Here is a 23,543-nt window from a genome sequence, read left to right as displayed (position 1 = left end):
ATATTACTTTATAAGAAACACATAAAAACAAAGTTGAGTGTTCTTTTGATACAGTAAGTTTCTTTACTCCGTTCTTCATGTGTAGACTGGACACTAACTTCCGTTTCACAGGTTGTGAAAGCCTTTGCAAATGATATTCATTTGGGTTATGTGAGATATCTTAGTATATGAATCCGATAGGTTGGTCGAAGGTATCGCGTCCTACCCATCTGACAAGAGAACAACTTTCATTTACAGTCTATTTTCTGTCCTACACGTTGTTTAAGTTATCGTACTGTAGTCACTGTTGCTTTATGTGTTTCCTTAGTGTACGCTGTGTACCAGAGAGCGCTCCATCTATAATGAACTTCTCTATTAGGCACATATCTGCCTGTTGCTTGGTCAGTTACTCTTCTAAATATGAGCCATAGTTCCTTTAAATGCTCCTGTACAGAGTTAAAAGTGTAGTGTTCTTCCTTATAATATATCACTACTCTCTCCTTATTCAGTTTACTTAAAATATAAATCTATCTACTTGTTGTAGTTGCCTTTGTACACTACCACTCAAAAGTTTTCGATCATCCTTGAGGAAATCTGTAAACGTTATTTCAATGTACAAACACGTCATAGGCCAATAAAATAAATATTTCTCCCTCTGTCCTTAAATGCGATACAATATGGTTTATATTTTATCCTCTTCGATGGATCCACCCTTTACCTTAAGAACAGCTACACAAATGCTTGGCATCTGAAATAAGATTTTTCATTGTTTACGCGGGTATTGAAGTCCAACACGTCTGTAAATTTCTACATAGATCTTCGACGTAAGATAACCTCATTTCCTGACCTCCCTGTCAGTTTCAATTCACACGAGTTCAGTGGAATTTAAGTCTGGTGACCGACTGGGCCAAATCATGTTCCTCAGTTACCCACATTTCTCTTTTATATTGACATACCATCTGCACAATGTAGAAGCAAGTCTAGGATCGCTGTTTCCCTACAGAACAAACTTACGACCAAAAAGACTTTTGCCAGATGCAACTGCTTATGGATGAGCATCCTGTGATAAACTCCCTTCTTTAATGTTCCATTAATTCACACTAGACAACCGACCTTATCACCTGCTAAACACCCTGCAGGACACGCCCACACCAAACCAACCCTCCACCATGCTTGGCTGTTGGCGTCAGACACTGACTCTTCATACATTGTGCATGAAGTCAACGATGGCTTCCACATACTTCAAACTTTGATTCGTCAATGAATAACACAATGAACCATTGTTGCAGTCACCAATTTTTTCGTTGCTGTACCCATTGCAAATTTTTCACCTTATGTTGTTTGCGAAGTAAAGTTTTCTTCGCCTCATTGCGCCCCTCTAAACCTTGTTTACGAGCGCGGCTTTCCACTGTTGAGACAGAGATTGGAACTGCTCTCATACTATTTACTTCCTCGCTAATTTCAGGAGCAGTACGAGTTCTCTGACGCTTCCTCTATACACATATGAACTGGTCTTCCTTGTATGATGTTATTTGGAGTCTTGCAGATCGCGCAACACTTGAATTAACACAAGTTTGCTTGAACCACTGCAATGTATACACTAATGTAAAGGGCTGCACAAGTTTTTGTTGCTATTGTAGTACCAAAGAAGTAGTACTCATGCAGAACTACAGTTACAGCACGTTCTTCAATTCACACCTCCTTCTTCTCTCCCAATGCGACGAAAACAGTATGAACCTGATGAGGTGAAGAAACACACTGCTAGATGCACACGATATACAGACACCAAAGCAGACTGATTGCATAACAAACAGCTGAAGGAATTAGGACTTTTTGAATGGAACTGTATTAGGTATAGGCACGTCAGTGGATACTCATCAGCGACCCTCTACACGAACATCCAGTCGAATACAAAACAGAGGCGCCTACAATTAGTATTTGTTTTAATATAAGAATGGGCGATGGCCTTACCGTAGTGGATACACCGGTTCCCGTGAGATCACCGAAGTTAAGCGTTGTCGGGCGTGGTCGTCACTTGGATGGGTGACCATCCTGGCCACCATGCGCTGTTGCCATTTTTCGGGGTGCACTCAGCCTCATGATGCCAATTGAGGAGCTACTCAACCGAATAGTAGCGGCTTCTGTCAAGAATACCATCATCACTATCGGAAGAGCGGTGTGCTGACCCCACGCCCCTCTTATCCGCATCCTCCACTGAGGATGATACGGCGGTCGGATGGTCCTAGTAGGCCACTCGTGGCCTGAAAACGGAGTGCTTTTAATATAAGAATGGTGTATGATAGAATTTTCAAAGTGAAATTCCAGTTTAAACCACGAATCCTTATTTGTGACAGATGATTGGAATCGTTTCACTGGTAATGTATATTCTAATACTATCAGGCTGTGTCCCCTTCAGCATAGAGCACAACCACGCTCTGCTAGTAGTGGGACTAAGTTTGTACAGCCCCACTTTCCTCCGTTGCCAGATGTATCCAAGATGGCGGCGATGACGTCCTCCAAATGGTGACCAGCTGGCCACAGTGGCTGAGTGGTTCTAGGCGCTTCAGTCTGGAACCACGTGACTGTTATGGTTGGAGGTTCGAGTCCTGCCTCAGGCATGGATGTGTGTGAGGTCCTTAGGTTAGTTAGGTTTAAGTAGTTCAAAGTTATAGGGGACTGATGACCTCAGATGTTAAGTCCCATAGTTCTCAGAGCCATTTGAACAATTTTTGAAATGGCAGCCTGTAGACATGGAAACAGCGCAGGATGTCATCCAAGGTGGTGGCTGTGACATCATTTAAGATGGCGGATATTTTGGTGGAGTTTGAATTTTGATTGGAAGATAGGTCAATTGAGCTACCTCCAATGATCTTACCCTGCTTCCCAGCCCCAGAAAATGGTGGGAAGTTCAAATTCCATTACGACAATGCAACTCACCGCCACTAACCTAAGAAAATTGTGGGAAAATATGGCACATGGGCCACCTTCACTAACCTAAGTCATCTGACCGCCACCTCTTCCTAAGGATTGATGGGAAATTTGAATTTTGGTGGTAAAGAAAGGTCACTTGGGCTATCTCTACTAACCTAAGAAATGGGTGGGAAAGAAAGAGCAGTTCAACTACCTCCACTAACCTAAGTCATCCGATGTCCACCTCATCCTAGGAAACGGTGGGGAGAGGACTCGACCTGTTTTGGATATAAGCCTTTATTTTGCATGCACTGTTTATTTAAACATTTAGAGCCAGTACCACCATCAGGTTTAGTGCCATGGGGTCTGGAGTCCAACTGACCTAGTACACAGTACCTTTTGTGTTAGCATAAGAGCCAACACCGTGTTACGAGTGGAGGCTGAAATGCACGCGTTATAGCTCAAGCAGGCTGGCGTGACGAGGGAAGAACTATACTGACGTGAGGTCTGGAACATGACAAGGTATGAGAATTCAGAAAGCGGACGTAATTAGTTTGATACTTAACTTTAATTCATTACTGATGAACGTCGCTCTTGACAGTACATGATTCACAATATTATCTGTTCAGAACACATTCTTGTAACTGAATATGGCGCCTTGCTAGGTCGTAGCAAATGACGTAGGTGAAGGCTAGGCTAAACTGTCGTCTCTGCAAATGAGAGCGTATGTACACAGCGAACCATCGCTAGCAAAATCGGCTGTACAACTGGGGATTGTGCTAGTCTCTCTACCACCACCACCGGAGGGTGCTGTCACCCATTTTGTGACACAACCCAAGTTGGCTGCCTGGAGAGAGGAAGAAGTGTACTTTATTTATTTTCGAGCAAATTACTTAGGGACGGATTTCACATAGTCTATTTATTGCACTGATACCAAACACTTGCTCTCAAATGCTTGGGATCATGCCACACACGCTACACACCTCTAAACTCTTCGTAAATTGCCAAAATACGCACTACAGACACACAAACAACTATTAAATTACCGAAATAACTTACACACCACACAGACCTGATAACTCCTCCTAAATAATGCAGTACATTCATGTGCAGACACAAAATCAACTCGTAAAATGTCCCAATAACGCATTGCACACCCTACAGACCTGCTCACAAAATAATTCAACAGATACGAAACAACGTATGGAGGCACTGCCCACCGCATCCTGTCCACTGGACCACACAGGATTTTAACGCACATGCTCCCTGAAATCGGGATGCACTTGCAAGCCCGCCACGAGGTGAAGCGGCCGTCAGCTGCCATGCCATGCATAGGAGCCCGTTCGGGTCCCTCAAGCTTTAGGGTCAATGACAGTGTGAAGAGGTCTTTCAGTCTCTAATTTTACCCTAAGGCTGCGAGAATGTTCTGTGACTCCCATCAGCATAGAGACAGATCGTAAATTAAGCACTGTGCTTGAGATGTTAGAAATATGTAGAGTGCTATCTGATATACTTTGATGATGTATGTGTTTGAGAATTAACAATGAATGGACGTACTGAATAGTCATCTATCCACATTTGTAATGGTTCTCGCAAAGAGGAGAAGGGGAAGTTTAGCTACGATACTGAAATAGGGAAACACGCTCTCACATCATTGGTAGGTTTAGAAATTAGCGTAAAATTGCTAAAATTGTTCACAGTATCAACTTATTATTTCAGTACATCAGTGGTGTCTTTTCCATCCCATCCATCCACTGGCACACTGTTGGTTATGACATAATGATTCACGGACAATGCTTGTTTGAGTTCGAGAGTGAGTTTTTTTGGGGGGGGGGGGGAGGGGGAGGTTGATACCTTCTGGGGATGGCTAGGATCAAGACAGTAATTACGTACATGACTACAGTATGAGGAATCAGTCGAAACGGAATGCAGAGCCGTCAGCTATTCAGTCAATGTGACAGATGAGTTTAAACGTAGTTAGGAAATCCACAGCAGCGCCGTTCAACTCTTCCAATTTCCTTATGTTGTAAATGACTTATATCTGAAATCATCCAGTGTGTGTGGTGTGTTATGGTAACAACAGTAAAAATATGATTTACGCTGTGGGACATCTAGAGGTAGCCCAATGGACCTATCTTCCCTCCAAACTTCATACTTTCCACCAGGAGTGCTTGGCAAGGGGTGTGTGGCACATTCAAGCTATCTTGGGCACCAGTACTCGCGTACCAGTACTCGCGTCATCAGCTGATATGACAGAAGCCATCTTGAGTGACGTCACTCGCATCACAGTGTGATGTCTTTGATAATCGTACTTTGGGGTTATGTCCTTGTTGTCTGCGAGAGGCAGCGTATCATAACTTCTTAATGTCAGCTTAGATCCTGACACAGAACTCGAAGTCGTGTCAGAAAAACAAAATGTTTGGCTGTGTACAAAACGTGTTAGAGCAGAAGAAAAAAACAAAGATAATGTTTCAAAACAACGATACAGGGCCACAAGGGGCGTCTCTTACGACATACAGTATTGATTGCAGGATACAATCATCCTCCTAGAGTACAGGTGATGCAACTTTAAAGTGGTATGTGCAGTTGATCAGTACCTGTCTATATAATGCGATCGTCACGTGTGCTCAATGCCCGCATGCATGCGGTATTTGTTTCGATATATAGGAGGAGGTAAATGCAGTAAAAATCTAATCTAGTTCTCTATCAGATGAGGTTATTTGAGTTTTTATAGTTCGTATTTTTTCTTTGATGGATGGTACAGAATAACGAAGATAGTATGTTTGGGAGATAGATGTGAATGGACGTGGATGTGTGGTACTTGTATGTAGTTTGGGGCTGCACCACAGAGCATTAGCAAAAACCCTTCCTCCTTCTCTCAATTCCTGTTTCCATCGAAAGGTCAAAGCACAGTCCTGTTGCTGCTTAGCCTGTTTCTATACGGTATGCCGAAGGTGGTAGATGTAGTTTCCTCTGACTTCTACTTAATTCTGACTTACATTGGAACGCTCACATGTCAAAGCTGCAGGGGTGGTAGTGCAGAGTTTCAGAGGGCTGCGGCAGGATGCATAGGGACTACTTAAAATGAGGCTGGAACTTTACTGTAGCAGATGGGTTTGAGAGAGGTGACTCGTTTCGAGATATGAGAGTGCCACAAATATGAGTCACTAGTGGCTGTAATCATTAAACAACTTCTTCATAGGATCAAATGCAGGTGTATGCTTGAATGGAGGGACTTGATTCCAAATCACAGACAGCATTTCTAGCGGATAACGTAGCATTAGAGATCTGAAAAGTTAGTCTACATTTCTTACGACCTCAATCAGCACAGCATTTACTGTTTGAGATTCTTCTCAATCAACCATCGCCTATAGCCCTGTGCATATATCACAGATCCCTCTGACATGGCATCATGGCAGAATACGTTACAAATGCTGTACAAATATCTAGCTGCAGTGGCGTGAAGGAGTCGCAAATACTAATGTCATACCACTTCCCTTAGCCGAAACGCTTTCTTAATTGGGTAATTTTATTACAAGGTTGCACCATCTGTGACGTGTAAGCACACTGTTGCTCTGATACTATATAATCCAGCGATCACCATCACTGTATTTGTCTGGACAAAAAAACTACCTCTTTCACAGGTAATGTCGTACCTTGATTTATAAAGCCAAAATAGCTTTCAACATGGATACTTGTGTACTTGTGTAAAGCCAAGACTGCTTCTGACAGTAGCATACAGTAGTTGTTGCGATCTGGTTTCTTAACATCTGGCGGTTTGTAAGACAATTACATCTCTCTTTCTAAGACATAGAGATACCAGACACAAGAAAAACTTATGAGACATGTCCATCCATCGCTGATTTTCACTCAGTATTATTTTGTATCGTCTGCAACTATTTATTGGCAAAGTATTAGACTTAGTATTAGGGGGTGCGTGATAGTTTCGCCTTGAGCATCAGTCTAATAAACTATGTGTTTGTGTTCTGATATGTGCAAAGGAATTGGCTATGTCCACTTTGTAAGGAAGGTATGGATTTGAGGTGGAGTACTGTGATAGCAAAGGGAAGAGTACGTCACGTCATAAGAATGGTACTGATATTTCTATTTCCAGACCTGCAGCCATCAGCGTGGTGTACTTCTGATACCTCGCTAATTGTTGAGTGTTATTCAACAGAGATCACATACGTAACATTTAGTTTTAAGTACAAGGATAAAATATATATGAGGCCAGTTCTTTCGTAGGACGAATCTGTCTATGCGTGCTTGGCTTGCAGCGCTGGTGACCTGTTCGGGGGCCGGCCGAAGTGGCCGTGCGGTTCTAGGCGCTGCAGTCTGGAACCGAGCGACCGCTATGGTCGCAAGTTCGAATCCTGCCTCGGGAATGGATGTGTGTGATGTCCTTAGGTTAGTTAGGTTTAATTAGTTCTAAGTTCTAGGCGACTGATGACCTCAGAAGTTAAGTCGCATAGTTCTCAGAGCCATTTGAACCATTTGAACCTGTTCGGGGATGATTCATATTTCCCATTAACAGTAGGATCTGTCAGAATAGAGAGGTCTGTTGGAGTGTAGGAATGTAGATGACTTAACTGTGTTGTCTTTAAGACGGCCGAATAGCTAACTGACACTTAGTATGTATTGGATAGCTTTCGTGATCGCGTGGAAATTTGAGAAGATTGAATATGGATGTGTGTTTGCGCTGGACCGATATTCCCTAGCCTGTAAGTTGTTCAGTTAACTGCTTCTGCACATTTCGTGCCTTTATTTAGTTGAGATAACATAGATTGTGGTGTGTGGATCTAGCTGGTGAAAGCCACGTTTGCTGGCTCTCTGGCCAGCCAGGATGGCCGAGCGGTTCTGGGCACTACAGTCTGGGACCGCCCGACCGGTACGGTCGCAGGTTCGAATCCTGCCTCGGGCATGGATGTGTATGACGTCCTTAGATTGGTTATGTTTAAGTAGTTCTAAGTTCTAGGGGACTGATGACCTCAGCAGTTAAGTCCCATAGTGCTCAGTGCCATTTGAGCCATTTTGCTAATTATCTATACATGGGAAACACCTTAGCTGGTTTTGTAAATTATAGGGATGGTTGGGAATCTGTTACATCACCGACATCGGTATTCCGCAAGTAGAAATATCACCCTCTAATTGTTTCGAGTTCCCACGTAATGGTCTTTGCAGATGGGTTAAGTTTCTAGTTGCTCAGTTGTCTAGAGCACGCTCCAACTCGCTAAGGTTTGGGGTTTGTAGAGAAATAATTTCCAGTCCATATCTTTGTAATTATGTTTCACGAGTGATCAACAGGATACAGCTGTGTGCTTGAAATCGAGAAGTAGCACTAAAACGGAATAATATTATGGCAAACCTTGCGAAAATACACGTGTTCTTGCAATCCCAGAGTCTGGAGATGGGTGTAGAAAAGCCAGCAAGCAAGCAGGCCCAGACCAGAAACAGTTACTCGTTTGTGCCGAGGGGGAACGAATTTGTAGAACAGTTGTGAGAGTGATTTCAGTCTACTGAGGGTACTACGGTCACCTGTCTGGGGTGGACTCCCGCCGACCTTGTAGGGAAATATATAGTGCTGTGAGGAGTGTATACGGTGCTGTCTGTCTTCCCAGTATTTGTACAAATGGTGTAAAATGGCTGATTTTGTATGGTGCAGGATACGAATTGTATGTTTACTACATCGAAATGGTACATGGTGATATATTGCTGTGCTGGAGGTCGGTTTCACACTCTAATATTCAAGCTACTGTCTTTGGTGAGAGAACAGTGTAATTGAGTAAGGGTCTTTCCATATTTGACGATATGTAGGGGCATTTTGCAGGGTTTAATTGTCGATGCAATGTGGCTATCTGTGTAAAATAGTTTTTTGCTGCTGAAATTCTGCTCAGCTGAAAAGAAATAAAAGGCAGACAGTGCTTCCACACCGGCGACATCAGTTATTCAGCAGGTACCTTTAGTATAACATTGTGAACATTGCTAGATGTGATGGCAAATGTATGTAGCTATGTGGAGTGATGCGTCAGCCCCATATCCCCCATGTCCAGTTAGAATCACAAGCGACTGAACAAATTTCTATTGACTGATCTGTGACGTCAGTATGTGTGTCACATATGTCCTGTTAGGATTGCAAGGAACAGAGCACCCTGTGCTATTCTGGAATGGATTTCTGCAGCATCTGCGAGGGTGAGTTGCTAGGCAATTAGGTCTTTGCTGAATTGCAGTTACAGAAGAGGATCACACCAACAGCGGTGAACACACACGCACGTGGCCTAGAGGATGACTTTGTGCTTATTTAGGTAGACATTTGACGTCAGTATGGCACGCGAAGAACTTTAATTGTGGGGATGACTTTGACATGCCGTCGGTAGCAGCGTGAAAGTGGTAGCTCGTGTTAACTTTCGACCGGGATCGTGGCTGCGTCGAAATGCACTCGCCCTTGGAGACTCTTAGCTCTGCAAATAGGTTTTCACTTCCATCCAGTCACGTCAGCAATGGTGCATAGGTCATCACGTATTTCGAGAGGAATTCCTCAGGTGTCAAGTATCAAAGGAATGCCGCCGCCTCATCCTTGAGGGGCCCAAACAACCACTAATGCGTGGCTTGGCAGCTGACGGCCACATCACTTCACTGGGTTTCTGCTGGTGCATCCCAAATTCTGGGAGAGTGTGTGGTAGCCGTGGACCAGCGGACAGGGGGCTGTGTGCAGTGCCTGTGCACATTGTGTGTGTGTATGTTGCAGTATTTTGCGAGCAGGTCTGTGGGCTATGATATGCGTTATTAGGACAGTGTATGAGTTGATTTCGTGTCTGCACATCTGTGTACTGCATTCTTTAGGAGGAGTTTGCAGGTCTCTGTGCTGTGTAGTTCATTATTTCGGTAATTTAGGAGTTGCTTGTGTGACGGTAGTGTGTTGTTTTGGTAATTTATGAGTTGTTTACAGGTCTGTACGCTGTGTGGTGTGACCTAAAGCTTATGAGACCATGTTTTTTGTATCACTGTATTAAATAAACTATGTGAAATCCGTCCCTAAACAAATTGCTCAAAAATAGGTAAAGTACACTCCTTCCTCTCACCAGACAGCCATCTTGGGTTATTTCATGGACTGGACAACTACATTCTCCAGGCCCCATGGTAACCAAACTGTTTCACACCATTGCCTCCCACCCCAGACCGTCATCTTCGATTACATCATGGAACAGACGACAGTGCCCTCTGGCTGCGATACTGTGTACTAGGTCAGCTGGACTCCAGACCCCATGGTGACTACACTTGATGGCAGTACTGCCCCTAATTGTTTAAATAAATAATGCATGCAAAATAAAGATGTATGTCCAGCACAGGTCGAGTCCTCTCCCCACCATTTCCTAGGACGATGTAGATGTTGGATGACTTAGGGTAGTGGTGGTAGTCCGAGTAACCTTTCTTTCCCGCCATTCTCTTAGGTTTGTAGAGATAGTTCAAGTAACCTTTCTTTACCACCAAAGTTCAAATTTTCCACCAATCCCTAGAAAGAGGATGAGTTCAGATGACTTAGGTTAGTGGAGGTGGCCCAACTGACCTATATTACTGCAATCTTCTTAGGTTGGTAGACGTGTGTTGCAATGTCCTCATGGAATTTTAACTTACCGCCATTTTCCGGGGTAGGGGAGGGATGTTAGGTTAGTGGAGGTAGCTCAATTGACCTATCTTCCAGCCAAAATTCAGACTTCTCCCCAAAATCCACCATCTTGGATAACGTCTCGGCCACCATCTTGGATGACGTACTACACTGTTGCCAAGTCCACAGGCTGTCATCTTGGACGACGACATCACCGCTGTCTTGGATACATCTGGCAACAATGGAGAGTCTAGCCGTGTTAACCTAGTTCTACTACATTTGCTACCACATGCAGAGTGTGGTTTGAACTGGGGTTTGTGCAGGTGGACAGATAAAGCTAATAATTAGTTTATAAAACATTGAAGCAATTCTGATAATACAATATTAATGCAATTTCAATAAAACACTACATGCTTCTAAGGCCCGCTGGGCTCAAAACAGTCCATACAATTAATTGTCATCCATACAATGAACTAAAGTAAGATCCAATGTTTCCCATAAGAAACATAAAGGTGCTACAATATTAGCTATTTACGATGCATGACTGTCGGCCAATAACCACGATAATAACTGAGACAACTTCTGCAATTAAAAGTTAGTCCAGATAACTTAGACTTGAATGTTATTAGCTGCAGCAGCACCTTAGTACAGTCCTTGTTCAGAATTTAGTCTGATCACCGCAGTTATCTGTTCTGCATCCACCAGTACATTGATAGGTGCATGAGCTCCGCATCAAATAGTCAGCCCAATAGCCACTCTATCGTTGAGTTAGAAACTCGCGTACGATTTCAGAACGTCAGGAGCATCAATAGGGCACTTTCTCAAACCATTCAAGTAATTCTGGGATCTAGCAGGTTCACTTGGTGTAATTTTAAGTTAGTACTTTCTGATAGCCAGTACCTTTTAACTGAATAAATTAATATTTTCATACAAAAGGGAGCAGACATACAGCCATGTTGGCACCACGGAGCTTTATTTTGATATCCTATCTTCTTTGTAGAGAGGCTTCCACACTTCAGCCATGCATTAAAATTCCATATACGCTCACTGTGAAGTGTAGAATCGGAAATTTAATTATAACAGCAACGCCATCAAAACACAAAACGTAATGTTTTTAGCAGAGTATGAAAACAGTAGTGGCCTCACAAAGGCTGTAGGGCAGTGCGGTCAGCTTTGTAGGCACACAGCCGCTACTTCAAATAATAGTTTTATGTTGTAGTACGCTCACTGAACCTGTTTTGAGAACCTCTCCTATTCTATGAAATACAAATCGTTCCCTCTCTGAGTTGCATGGTTAACATTTACCTTAGGAAATCTCTACGAACGGCCTAGTTCGTGTTACTTTCTACATCTACATGGATCCTCTGAAAATCACACTTAATTGCCTGGCAGAGGGTTCATCGAATCACCTTCAAAATAATTCTCTGTTATTCAACCCTCGAACAGCACGAGGTCTGATTTCCCTTATTTTATTATGATGATCGTTTGTCCCTGTGTAGTTCGGCGTACTCAAAATATTTTCACATTAGGAGGCGAAAGTTAGTGTTTGAAATTTTGTGAGAAGGCTCCGCCGCAACGGGAGACGCCTTTTTTTAAATGTTATCCTGTAACACGTCTGTGACACTTTATCCCCTATTTCGCGATTATATAAAAAGAGCTGCCCTTCGTTGTACTTTGTCGATGTACTCCGCTAATCCTATGTGGTAAAGATCCGAGATCGCGCAGCAGTTCTCCAAAAGAGGACGGACAGGTGTAGCGTAGGCAGTCTCTTTAGTAGATCTCGTACAGTTTCTAAGTGTTCTGCCAATAAAACGCAGTCTCTGGTTTGCCTTCCCCACATCATTTTATTTCCAATTTAAATTATCCGTAATTGTAATTCCTGGGTATTTAGTTGAATTTATGACACTTAGATTAGACTGATTTATCGTGTAACCGAAGTTTAACGGATTCCTTTTACCATTCATGCGAATGAGTTCATATTTTTCATTATTTAGCGTCAACTCCACTTTTCGTACCAAACAAATATCTTTTCGAAATCTGTTTTGCAATTTGTTTTGATTTTCTGATGAATTTACTAGACGGTAAATATCCATCTTTTTGATTTGCAGCTCGTTGTATTGGCCGTTTTTTCAGTTAATATTTTTTGAATGTGAGGTCCGCCAGTTATGCAAAACACCGTTTTTTCAGTACCCAAACATCTTTCGGCACCACTGTGCCATCATCAGTGGGTTTTCGTTTTTATTTATTCTGCAATGTGAACACTTTTGTTAAATGATTATAAAATTATGTGCATTTTTATTTCAAACAACAGATCGTTTCTTTTTGTAAATACCTTTACATTTGCTGTACATGAATTTTCTGGATCATTTGTGTGTTAATTACTACAGGTAGCTTGTCATCTGGAACCAAACGATGTTCATCAAAAAATTATTATTTTTATTTTTTTCTGGTAGTTAACCTATTTCCAGAATGTAATTTACTTTTTCGCGATGTTTTCGCGCCTATTTTTGAATTTACTTACGTTTTCGTGTGGCAAAAACTTCCATTCTCTGCATAACGCTGAGATATTGTGATACTACGTTACTTATGGAAAATACTTGTTATAGTTACGTATGTATCACAATATCTCATCATGATTAGGAGAATGGAAGTGCTTGCCACACGAAAACGTAAGTAAATACACAAATAGGCACGAAAACATCGCGAAAAACTAAATTACATTCTAGAAGATATGTTAACTCCCAGCAAAATCTTCTCATCAACATCCTTTGGTTGCAGATGACAAACTACCTTTAGTAATTAACAAACACGTGATCCAGAAAATTCATGCATACCAAATGTAAAGGTATTTACAAAAAGAAGCGGTCTGTTGTCGGAACTAAAAATGCACATAATTTTATAATCATTTAACAAAAATGTTCACGTTACAGAATAAATAAAAACGAAAACCCACTGATGATGGCACAGTAGTGCCGAAACATATTTGGGTACTGAGAAAAACGGTGTTTTGCGTAACTGGCGGTCCTAAAATCCAAAAAAATTTAGACGGTAAACGTGAGCATCATCTGCAAACCACCTAAGACGGATGCTCTTATTTTCTCCCAAAACGTTTATATAGATAAGTAACAGCAGAGGACCTATAACACTACTTTGGGGAACGCCAGAAATCACTTCTGTTTTACTCCATAACTTTCCGTCAGTTACTGTGGACAGTGACCTCTCTGACGGGAACTCACGAATCCAGTCATATAATTGAGACGATATTCCACATGCACGCAATTTCATTACAAGCCGCTTCCGTGATGCAGCGTCAAAAGCCGTTTGGAAATTAGAAATAAGGAACCAATTCGAAATCCCTTCTCAGTAGCACTCAACACTACGTGTAACAGTTTTAACTACCCACGTCGCAGTCTCTTGTTCATGCTAACTACTGACGAAATGTTGAGTAACAGTGCTCGACCAATTTGGCTGACAGATTCTTTCATCAGTGAAATAAAAATTCTAACTCACGTGTTGATATTTGAAAAATGTAAATGGTTATTGACGTTTAATGTTGAGCTGGGGAGCCTGAACAGATTTTCTGTTGTTTATGTAATTACTGTTCATAAATTACCTAGATGTAGGTGGGATATTGTAAAAATACGTGGCGACTTCCACACTTGACTATTAATAACTGTAATTGCGCATACACCTTTGAAACTAACGATATGCGTTGTTTCATAAATTTCACGTGTGTAAATAATCGAAGAGCACGATAATCACTAACAAATCCAAGAATGTCGAGCAAATTAAATATAAACTATTTTAAAATATTTAACAATTTAAAGTGTGAACTATACACTTTCAACAGATCAACAAAAGACAAAAATGACTAGATGTAGAGAGACGTAGTACAAATTATGTCCCATACTTGTCGAAACCGTTTCAGTGGGTGCTGGAGCGTTTAATACGTTCTTTGTTACTGAATAATTTTAGTACTGACCTTGATAATTCCATACTTTGTATCCACCCGAATAAGTATGTCTCCGGTCTACTTTACGAAAAATTCAGCTCATGACATTGAAACTAAATTCGTCGTAACTATTGTGTCTGTTTTGCAGAAAGCAGGTGACTTCCCATAACCATTAGTACGACTAAGATCAATCAAAGACTTAGATGGACCAATCGTGCTCGAGAAAGACTCTCATTTCTCAGAAACACGCTGCACTAGTAACAACATACCTGCAGGAATTGCAGAACAAAACATTTACGTTCAATTATCAGCAGTTCAAATGAATCTACTGCCGATGAAGTACGTCTGCTTTAAGCTATAATTCGTTCATTGTTTTAATAACGTGATGATGAACGTTTTATTAGTAACATAATCACTGTGTATTCTATGTTCGACTTTTGCGCAGATCCTGTACATGAAAATGAACTATGTAAGAAACGTTGTACATTCGTGCATTTGACACGAAGCTCATCCTGTAACTATTTGGAATCCGTATAATGACTGAAGACTTCTTAGCTTAAACAAAACCCAGTCCATTAATTGTAATGAGAAGTTATCGTCAGAAACTAAAATAGTCCTCATTTGTGATGGAAAGCTATAGTCAGAAACTAAAATGTGTTTTTCAGTTAAGTGTGATAGTACAACATGTGCAAGTGACATGTCTTCCAATAAATACGTCATCTGTTTGGATGCTCGCAGACTGCGCAGAGGTCACGTGGATAGAAAATTGTTGGATACGACCAGTGCGTGATGCACACACTGGCAACAAAGCCGACAGCGGTGAATTCGCGTAAATAAGCATGGAGACTTTGAATATACTCTGTCGACTACAGTATTAATCAAAGGAATCAGAGCATGCATCAGGCATCAAATATATCTCTCCAGAGTGATTTAAAGTGGCTCAGTTACATACAGGTCAGTTCCTGGGAGGCTTATCAGAGGAGAGCTTAGAAAATGTAGCACACCGTAATAGCGGATCATCCATAAAATATCATTCCGTTGTATTCTTGATTATTATCTGTCTGTTCGGTAATCTAGCCAACTTTGAATGAGTAATAAGACAGAACAGATGTAAAGAAAGACAGCACACTGTAGTTAGTTATAGATCTCTAGCAACTTCATGGGACACAGTACAGTATCGGTACACTGCATAGTGTGAGGCGCCACCCACAAAATTCCCAGTGTGCATCTTTTAGTACAAGCCAAGAACCGAATTACATTCATGCTTATACAGTTACTAATAGTATTTTTTTCTTGTGTACAGTCCATGAATACTGTAGGAAAGGGAGAAAAGATTTAGGTAAACAATGAACCCTGCAAAGCATACAAGGTTGGTTTCAGATCATTTTACACTCACTAAAGGCGTGTCGATTAAGATCGGTAAAATAAACATTAAACGTAAGCATTTAAATTTTGGTCTAAAATGTGTGTTGATAATATCCTGACGAGTTCCATATCACTGATGACGTCTTCCCTGTAGTATATAGAAGTACCAGTGTATCTATCGTTTATCTAACAAGGGAACCTTCCCATCGCACCCCCCTCAGATTTAGTTATAAAATGGCACAGTGGATAGGCTTTGAAAAACTGAACACAGATCAATCGAGAAAACAGGAAGAAGTTGTGTGGCACTATGAAAAAAATAAGCCAAATATACAAACTGAGTAGTCCATGCGCAAGATAGACAACATCAAGGGAAGTTTGAGCTCACGAGCGCCGTGGTCCCGTGGTTAGCGTGAGCAACTGCGGGGCGAGAGATTCTTGGTTCTAGTCTTCCCTCGAGTGAAAAGTTTACATTCTTTATTTCCGCAAAGTTATGGTCTGTCCGTTCGTTCATTGACGTCTCTGTTCACTGTAATAAGTTTAGTGTCTATGTTTTGCGACCGCACCGCAAAACCCTGCGGTTAGTAGACGAAAGGACGTGCCTCTCCAATGGGAACCGAAAACATTTGATCGCAAGGTCATAGGCCAACCGATTCCTCCACAGGAAAACGCTAACTACGGGACCACGGCGCTCTCGAGCTCACACTCTCCTTGATGTTGCCTATCTTGCGCGTGGACTACTCAGTTTGTATATTTGGCATATTTTTCTTCATAGTGCCACAAAACTTCTTCCTATTTTCTCAATTGATCTGTGTTCAGTTTTTCAAGGCCTATCCACTGTGCCAACTTATAACTAAATCTGAGGGGGGTGCGATGGGGAGGTTCCCTTGTAAGGAAGTGACGGACGGTATGGGGCAAGGGAGAAACGTTATCTTTGCATGGAAACCAAGAAAAGTGTGTGCCTGTGCACATAGATATAAAACTTACTGGCAGATTAAAACGGTGTGCCCGACCGAGACTCGATCTCGGGACCTTTGCCTTTCTCGGGCAAGTGCTCTACCAACTGAGCTACCGAAGCACGACTCTCGCGCGGTACTCACAGCTTTATTTCTGCCAGTACCTCGTCTCCTACCTTCCAAAAAAAAATCTCATTCTGGGCACATAGATATAGTCTGACATGATGTGACCTATCAGGCCTTCCCGACGGATCTGTTTGCAAATATTCTTCTCGACTTTGCCATCGGATCATATTGTGCAAATCCCATAATGTTTCCTCCATACAAGTTTTCAACATCTTCCTGTGGTCGCAGCTGCTGTTGTTGTCGCTACGAGGCGCGATCGATGATAGACACGCGGCGGCGTCAAAATGTCTCTCTCCAGTAGCAGGCAATACGAGTGCGCGGGAAGACGCTCACAGTTGGCGGAAAGCTCATAGTGACCCCTGCCGGGAACGGTAGAAAGGCCTTCCGCGGGTGCGTAGTGGGCAAAGACTGTGCTGCGACCGCTCATTCGGTTAACAGCTGAATTAAATCTCTGCACTGAGCTGCGTAGATTCATGAACGGTTCTTGTTTCTTTTGTTCTGATTTAATGGCCATTGTTGGATTCCAGGCTGCGCTTAGTTGAAAACCTTCATGCCTGTTGATAAGATTGCCCATCATACGGATTTCTACGGCCTCTTTAAAATCACAGTCCCAGAAAGGTGACTCTGATAATAAAACTTTGCTGTGTCCAGGCAATGCTCTGCTACCGCTGATTTATCAGGTTGGCCCAGGTGTGCATGACAATGGTGTTCAGCACAACGTTCTTATGCGGTTCAGCCTGTCTGCCCAATACAAGATTCGCCACACTGACTCCACGTTTCCTAACGCCAAGATCGTTTTTGACAGAGCTCTATAAATTTCTCAAATTTGCTTGTAGCCAGAAAACACACTTTATGTCGTGTCTCTTGAGGACTTTCTCTTTTTTCCTCTCGAAAATATTCTACCAAAACACGGTAAGAACACCGTTGCAATGGGTGCCACCGCGTCTTCATTTACGTCCCTGCTTAGAACTTGCCTGGAACGAAATGCATGGCGTATCCACCAGAATAGTGGTTCTCTTTGAACACCGTTCTCAGGTGTTATAGCTCACTAGACAGGTATCTGAGACCACATGTTCACTAAGCACCAAAGAGCGTAAGACACTACCTGTTTTGATCCGCAAATATAACTCTGTGTGTGTTGATTTACGGTAGACACTATGTGCCAGTCTTCCGTCACTTTTCTTCTAGCCATGACAACCAGGAATGGTAAGGTGCAATCTTCTTTCACTTCCATGGTGAATAGTGTATTAGGATGGAGGTAATTCAGATGCTGGAGAAGCATGGATGATGTGTCTCTTCCTTGGGGCCACACCGTCAGGACTTTTTCCTCAAAGTCTTCCATAAAATAATTGGCCACCTTCGGAGACAGGGCTTCCGATGGCGAAACGGTCTGCTTGTTCAAAATACTGGTTACTGAATAAGAAATAACCTGAGGTCAGCATATGTTTGAACAGTGCCACCGTGAGTCTCTCTTACCGGTTGCTGCTAGGCTCTAACGACTCCTGCTGAGGCACTTTCGTGAATAAATATAAAAACGTCAAAGCTTCGTTGTAGCTTAACCGTCTTCACGCTTACTTTAAAGTCCTCTGAACTACTGATGTGCCCCTTCAAATGTTTCGTAAAGATGTCTACCTATGTGAGACAATAGTGGAATATACTCCGTGCACCAGTGCAAGTCCCATCTGGCTTTATATCGTTCGATCGAAGATATCTGCAGACTGCAGATGTAAATTTCATACAGAGACAGATGTAAAAGACACAAGTATCATCCGTAGAAAACAGCGTTGCAGCACTGCAGCTACCACCTGAAAAGATAAAACCAAAATTGCTAGCTCCTTATAACAAGGAACTGTCCTAAGAACCCTGCTTCTAACCATTTTTTACAGTAACTGTGAGATTAACGAGACTACCGCTATAAACAACAGGAAGGAAAATTTTTCGGTGACATTCTTAAGTCTTACCGATTCACCTACCAGCTTGCGTTGAAATTGTGGTACACAGATGCCATTATGACGCTGTGAGAAAGGTGTTTACTGGAAAGGCCTGTGCAAGCAGATGCGGCTTGTAAATATTCTGTCTGAGAAAAAGGTTATTTATATTTTCCCCATAACACAGCGTCCTTGCATATGTATTGCCACCATCATGAAAGAGGCTTAACATACGTTATCAGTTAATACCAGTAAAGCAGTTCAGTAATTCCCTCGCCAAGATAAACACAATGATAAAAAACTCCTCCCCAACAGGCCATGACCGGCCGCCGTGTCACCCTCAGACCATAGGTGTCTTTGGATCCGGATATGTAGGGGCATGTGGTCAGTACACCGCTCCCCCGGCCGTATGTCAGTTTCCGAGACCGGAGTCGCTACTTCTCAATCAAACAGCTCCTCACTTTGCCTCACAAGGGCTGAGTGCACCCCCCTTGCCAACAGCGCTCAGCAGACCGGATGGTCACCCATCCATGTGCTAGCCCAGCCCGACAGGGCCTAACTTCGGTGTTCTGACGGGAATCGGTGTTACCAGTGCGACAAGGCCGTTGGCCAAACAGATTGAAAGTACTGATAAATGTCATCTGCAGATTTAATAACTGCTTCTTACCAACCTATTTATACGTAACGCAGTGCACTGGCCGTTCTTTCTAGGTCGTTAATTGAAACGAGGAAACATAGTAACTTCAAGTAATTTACCAATTCTTCTAAGTATATATTTTCTGTAACATGATGCATAAATACGGTGTATCATCCAATTCGTGTCTCCGATACGATTATTGGAAGTGTTTTCTGTACCACTACATGATCTCGATATGTCGAGGTCTCTTTTGTAATCCGACATGTAGAGATGCCAACAACATTCTCGGCAATCTGGTCTTGTTCCGTGTTCAAGATTATAGCAATTAAGTAACTAAAATTCGGCGAGCCACGCTGGAAGCGAAGGGATACAGCTTTGACTGTTGATGTAGCCTACAGGAAACGTAACACGTTAAGAGATCTAACGATATAAGCTGTAGAAAGTGTTGTCTACTAAACACCTGTGGCTAACCGTGCACTAGAAAGGGGACAGGTTTTCATGGCGGAAAATAAATGCTGTTTCATTTTTATTTCTATTCCACATAGAGATATTTTTAGCATTCCATTTTAATTGCTATCGATTTCGCAACCAGAACCCATCGTCACATACACAATGTGGGAATCGATGTGCAGCACAACAGCATGGATACCGCATGAAGACCGCCATCCATCACTCAAGGTATGGCAACATTAAGTGGGTGTGCAGAGATGCTGTGAGTAGACGAGCGGTTCTGTAACTTGTATTAGTTTGTTGAAACTATCGTTAGTGATACAAAATTACCAGCATATCAGTCTGTACTTGACCATTCTGCACTGATTAACATTAAAATGAAAAGTAAGCCAATATACCCACAAACTGTCAAAGTGTACAAAGCATTCAATTAAATGGTGAATACCAAATTATTAAAGACTGGTACCACTATTTTTGGAAACAAAGGCACCGGGTGCGGTATTACGAAACTTCCCTCTGCCGCATGCAATCTCAATTTAAGTTCATTAGATGACAGGGCGTAAGTTAGATTTCCTGAACATGCCTTCATAGAAACAACTACCTCCAATCTCTCTTAACTTTCAGCGAGTTCATCATACTTCTCACAATAACAATTATACATACAGTTGGGGACGGCATGTAGAATACATCATCTATATTAGTGAATACATAAAATCTTACATGTACTGTTGTGTAATTTAAGTTCCCAAGTGTCTTGAGATCAACAAAATATTTTTTGTAACTGATTATAGGCAATCGAGAGGTACTAGTCCTACTGAAAGGTAAGAGACTTTACTGCCTCTTGTACTGATTTAGGGTCTATTATTATTGTAATTGCTTCAGAGAAATGCGCCACCCTCTTGTAAGTACTTTCTTCGGATACAATTTCGCATAGTAGCAACTATCCTAAATTTATATGTCTGATATTATTCTACGTATGCTAGTTGTTACAAATAGACTTTTTGTCTAACGACTATTATAGTGACTAATTTTGAGAAGGAATCTTGAACAGAATACGTACATTTTTCTGTCGTTGCCCCATCCCTATTGTAAACTGGGTGGTGGACTGCAGTCTGCAAGCCTAGTTGTAACAAGTAGATGCTACTGGAATAAGATGTACATTTTTGCCCTACGTCTGTGATGCATGACATCTAATATCAGCGGTTCCTACTGACAGAAGAGAGAACTGAGGAACTCAAGCCGGTACAACAACTGTACGTGAGAGCAACGCTACGGTGAGAGCAAAGCCGCAACCCTTATTCCGGAACGATGTTTCCCCCTCGATCTGCAAAGTGAGTTCCTCTGTTACGACTCCGTTTACGGCAGCACTTGAAACTGACATTGAGGGTGTCAGACGATTAAGCCCGGGGCTGGCTGACTCAGTGCTTCTCGTAGGGAGACAGAGGTGCGGGAACAGTTCCCTGGCAATGCCACCAGCCTCCTCCCCCTCCCTCCCAACCTCCCACCGCGGCGGTGGTGACCCAGTTCCGCTAACGCGGGGGGAAATTCAGTGGAAGGCCCAGGCTGTGTACTCAGCTGCCGAGGGCCGCTTCGGCAGCCGCTATCGATGCTACGCAGCTGCGCCGAGCTTCAAGCCGAGATACTAGAAGCGGGACGACCCTACCCACCACACAGCGGCAGTCCACTTGTATTCAAGGCAGGGTCTCCCGTTGGCTACACCAACAGACGTCATATCAAAGAGACGGTCGAAATCACGTCGATATTTGGGCTGTTAAAATGTTACGCTTCTGAGAGACATTACAAACTAAGTTCTACAGTAAAGTTTCTTAATATCACGTTGCATTCCGAATCGCACATTGCATCTCTGCTTTTGCTTAAATAATTTCGGCAGTACTCGAAATTGCTCGAAAACTCATGTGTTACTCATACTCTACTGGCCATTAAAATTGCTACACCACGAAGATGACGTGCTACAGACGCGAAATTTAACCGACAGGAATAAGATGCTGTGATATACAAAAGATTAGCTTTTCAGAGCATTCACAGAAGGTTGGCGCCGGTGGCGACACCTACAACGTACTGACATGAGGAAAGTTCCCAACCGATTTCTCATATACAAACGGCAGTTAACCGGCATTGCCTGGTGAAACGTTGCTGTGATGCCTCGTGTAAGGAGGAGAAATGCATTCCATCACGTTCCCGACCTTGAAAAAGGTCGGTTTGTAGCCTATCGCGATTGCGGTTTATCGTATCGCGACATTGCTGGTCGCGTTGGTCGAGATCCAATGACTGTTGGCAGAATATGGAATCGTTGGGTTCAGGGGGGTAATACGGAACGCCGTGCTGGATCCCAACGGCCTCGTATCACTAGCAGTCGAGATGACAGGCATCTTATCCGTATGGCTGTAACGGATCGTGCAGCCCCGTCTCGATCCCTGAATCAACAGACAGGGGCGTTTCCAAGACAATAACCATCTGCACAAACAGTTCAACGACGTGGATTATCAGCTCGGAGACCATGGTTGCGGTTATCCTTGACGCTGCATCACAGACACTAGCGCCGGCGATGGTGTACTCAACGGCGAACCTGGGAGCACGAATTGCAAAACGTCATTTTTTCGGATGAATCCAGGTTCTGTTTACAGCATCATGATGGTTGCATTCGTGTGTGGCGACATCGAGGTGAACGCACATTGGAAGCGTGTATTCGTCATCGCCGTACTGGCGTATCACCCGGCGTGATGGTATCGGGTGCCATTGGTTACACCTCTCGGTCACCTCTTGTTCGCATAGACGGCACTTTGAACAGTGGATGTTACATTTCAGATGTGTTACGACCCGTCGCTCTACCCTTCATTCGATCTCAGCGAAACCCTACGTTTCAGCAGTATAATGCACGACCGTATGTTGCAAGTCCAGTACGGGCCTTTCTGGATGCAGAAAATATTCGACTGCTGCCCTGGCCAGCACATTCTCCAAATCTCTCAGCATCTGAAAATGTCTGGTCAATGGTGGAAAGCAACTGGCTCGTCACAGTACGCCAGTTACTACCCTTGATGAACTGTGGTATCGTGTTGAAGCTGCGTGGGCAGCTGTATCTGTACACGCCATCCAAGCTCTGTTTGACTCAATGCCCAGGCGTATCTAGGCCGTTATTACGGCCAGAGGTGGTTGTTCTGGGTACTGATTTCTCAGGATCTATGCACTCAAATTTCGCGAAAATGTAATCACATGTCCGTTCTAGTTTAATATATTTGTCCAATGATTACATGTTTATCGTCTGCATTTCTTCTTGGTGTAGCAATTTTAATGGGCAGCAGTGAATTTCAGAACTTCGACCTTAGCGTTGTTCGGAGCTCTTCAAGGTGTACCTCCTTAATGGCAGAAAGCCGTCAGCCTCTGAACTGCATAGTTTATATTAAGATTTAACTACTTGCTAGCTAAAGGGCTACGTCTCAGGCAACTGCTAATACCGACTGTGGCGGGCCTGGTTGGTCTCTCTCAGTACCCTTCACACAATCAGTCCGTATACCTGGATAGGTTTCAGGCTGTCTGCCCGTTCACAATGCGATGTTAGATACTGTTTTAGCCTATAAAAGCGGCTTTGACGAAAATTCGACTAAATACCTACCACTCAAAA

At 42.8% G+C, this 23,543-nt stretch overlaps 1 pseudogene; it reads left to right on the top strand.

The window, feature by feature from the left end:
• Window positions 1-1,936: 1,936 nt before the first annotated feature.
• Window positions 1,937-2,054, top strand: LOC126426358 (5S ribosomal RNA; annotated as a pseudogene).
• The last annotated feature ends 21,489 nt before the right edge of the window (window positions 2,055-23,543 follow it).

Source organism: Schistocerca serialis, chromosome 1, assembly GCF_023864345.2.
Source record: "Schistocerca serialis cubense isolate TAMUIC-IGC-003099 chromosome 1, iqSchSeri2.2, whole genome shotgun sequence".
Classification (NCBI taxonomy): domain Eukaryota; kingdom Metazoa; phylum Arthropoda; class Insecta; order Orthoptera; family Acrididae; genus Schistocerca; species Schistocerca serialis.
Note: the sequence above shows the minus strand (reverse complement) of the source record. Positions and strands in the feature narration are given on the sequence as shown.